This window comes from Uranotaenia lowii, chromosome 2 (genome assembly GCF_029784155.1).
Source record: "Uranotaenia lowii strain MFRU-FL chromosome 2, ASM2978415v1, whole genome shotgun sequence".
Lineage (NCBI taxonomy): Eukaryota > Metazoa > Arthropoda > Insecta > Diptera > Culicidae > Uranotaenia > Uranotaenia lowii.
In genome coordinates, this window is record NC_073692.1 from 45,467,259 (window position 1) to 45,470,756 (window position 3,498).

The following is a 3,498-nucleotide window of genomic DNA, read 5'->3' on the forward strand; positions in this document are numbered from 1 at the left end:
TCTCTGCTTCAGATCAACCTGGCACATCGGAGTGCATGCCAGGTATCCAAATTGCTCGGCCGCTGTTGATGGTTATAAACCGTGTATGCCAATCCAGACAAAAATCGTTACCCTTCCATAAGAGCTGGATCAAATCATTGCCAATGATGTGTTTATATCGCCGCCGCAGATTGAAGATAGGAAACATTCATGCCAAAATCTCGCGCAGCACGTTTATGTGGGGATCGATGGTAAACAAACTGCTCGCTTCCACCTTTATCCACCTACTTTCCCCTTCCATTTTCTCTATTCCTCTGGAATGTCAGCCGGATTCGGCCGCTTAGTTTTCTAGGAATGCTCATGTGGCTTCGAATACGTTACCCACTAGAAATTTAGAGAAATTTATTAAAACTATGATGGCAATTCTCATCAAGATTTAAAGTATTTTCGAAAAAAAAACACATTTGTCAACATTTATTGGTTTCTCAGGGATGTGTTAGTTAGCTTGCTATTTTAGATCGAAAGGTTTTGAATTTCATCGCGATTGCTCAACTCGGTAGTCAATTCTCTAACGATCAGTCTACAAATTTCATAAAGCTGAGTCTTTTGAACAGTGATTAGTTTGACTCTCTGGAGCCACTCATGAAAATCGAGTCTCCGAAACCTAAAAGGCTTTTTTAAAAAACAAACAATTAACACCAGAGACATTTTTACTGATTTAATTTAATTGATTTAATTTTAAAATTTATATTACGGTTTACAGCTCTGAATGGATTTAATTCTATTCAATATTTAAACAACTATTTTGAATTACCTCTCTGGAGCCACTGTTCATCATTCAAAGAATAGTGCCATTTTTATTGTTTAACAGCTGAAGTTTTCAAATTCAACATGACCTCATGACATCAAAGCTAATGCATCTTATCAAATGCAGACTGAGATTCTGTTAATAGATACGCATATTGGTTCAGAATTAAACATTAGCGAGATTAAATTATATAGAAAGCTGTGGGATTCAGTCAAACAATGTTTTCACCGAAGATGCTCATAAAATCATGCGCTTTGGTAGTATAAAATTACATATTTATGCGTGTCATTTATTCTACGATTTCAATTCGTAAGCGCGTCACGATTCTTATCAGTTTTGGAATGCAGAAGCGTTTCTAATAAAACAATTTATTTTGTTCTGGAATATTTTTTTCCGAAGACAAGGTCTCCTTAGCATTTTTATAAATTTAAAACTAGCTGATTTTACCCGGCCTTGCTCGGGTTCACATAAAATATAAATCGAAATGAGTCGTTTGACTTTTTGAAATTTTGAAAGCTTTTTGTTCATCATCATAACGAATTAGACCATGTTTGGCCATGTTTGCCAGATTGCCCGGATTTATACGGATTTGCTAGAACATTTGAATCAAAATTTGAGGTAAGTCCGGTCTGGCCCGGTTTCCTGGATTTTGTTGCAAATAGCCCGGATTTTGCCCGGATTTATTCACATCATTTTTAAAACGTAACATAAACTGAGATTTTATAATTATTATAATTTTTCATTTTTACGTTGAAAAAGATGTTTTAAATGGCAAGTTTTAGAAATAATCATGACTCGTGTTTGGAAGCATGATAGCAATTTAAAATCTGCTGATGTGGTTTGTTGAAAAAAAATATTGCAAGTATATTCTTCGTTATTTTTAACTGAATAATCGCGCGGTTTTGACCAAGTTTGCCCGGATATCGGTTTGAACATTTTGAAATCAAATGCTGGATTTGGCCAGGTTTTTCGATAAAATTGGCTGGATTTATCCGGGCCCGATACGTCCGGAAAAAAAATGTTGCAACCTTATTTTACACCCACTATTTTTTTGGAAGCTTGAATTGAATTACTCTTTTTTCATCAAATGATAACATTTTTTTTATCTTTTCCATGTAATATCTAGTGAAAATTCAATGTGTTATGCTTGTAAACAAATGTTAACGACCTCTTTTCAAGATGTTCCCGTAGAATGAAATACCTATTTAAGTTTTATTTTGTACTTCTGCTGAAACCTTATAAAAGACTTCCTCTGCATGTTTTCAATGTGCTTTTTAAGTTTTCTTATTATTGGATGGTAGAATTGAACATATCGATGATCAATAATAACTTAAAATTTAAAAATTGACAAATGAAATTGAACTGTACAAAACTAAAAAAATCTAATTAAACTACTAAAAGTCTCGTGCGTTGGATTTAACTTTTGGCATAAAATAAACATTTGATTGTCTAATTCCTATTGTAAATTAAATTCCTTTTATTATTATTTTCCCTATGAAGAGCTCCAAAAATATGAAAATGGTTGGTTCCTAAAAGCTAGTTTTCAGTCCAAATAGTTATTTAACTGAAGAAGTCAATTCATAATGAACATAAATTATTGTATCCATGCTTTACACACTGCATATTCTAGTAGATTCTCATAGTTCCTAACAATATATTTCTAACAGGCGAGATGGTTTTTATCCTAAATGAAGGCTCATTATTGCAATCAAATGCCTCGCGCCGGTACCACGTGCTTTGAACAGTAGAAGGAAAAAACACCCGCCAAAATTTCTCCATTCAAATTTTTTATGCTCAGCAAGCTTTGATTTGCTTTCCAGTACACGTGAACTCTGGATGGTTGCTTCTAATGCCTGGCCCATGGTGATGGTGAAAACAATCCCGCCAAAGGAAACGAAAATCGGTTGACAAAATGGGTGCCATGACTTTTGGTTTTTGGGAATAAAAATGAAAGTTTTATGGGAGGGTCCCTTTTCTTAGGTGGGAGGGGGTCAAAACTATTACCTCGACCTTTCTCATGTCCATTTACATCACTGTACCAAATTTCAAGCTGATCGGTTGAGCGGTGTGGATTTGTATAAGGTGCATATATATATATATACAAACATATATAGCCCAACTCATCTTTACCTATATATTAGAAGAAGAAAGAAGAGAATATGACCCACATATTTTTCTACATTTTAGCCTGCCACTAAGCGCCCTCTAACATTTGGTAAACTCTATGGGGACAAGGAAATATAGAATAGCATTAGAAATTATAGCTCAAATCGTTAACAATGTTACTGCGAATCGCATTTCCTATAAAATTGTTACTTGAAGTCGGTATAAATCGGATATGATTCCGCAGTGCGGCAAATTTTAACCACAATTTCACTTAATTTGTTCTGCCGCGCGGTCTTCGTATGAGAAAATGCCTTTTTCTTCTCTCTATGAATAGCAGTGTAACCAGATTGCTAAAAATCAGATGAATTGTCGCTAGCAACGGTTTGCATACGTTGATAGCAGAACCTGTCCTCTATTGATGTACGAATAAGGTGTCGCATATCGTCTTCGTCTTATCGCTTTAGCTACAAATTTTAGATATGTATCTATGTATATTGCCAACTCTATCTAACTGCATCACTTCATGGGGAACAAATTGATGACATGTGATAAAAATGTTCTAGTCAATTATACTCGCTTATTTTCAAGATCTATTCAATTCTTCT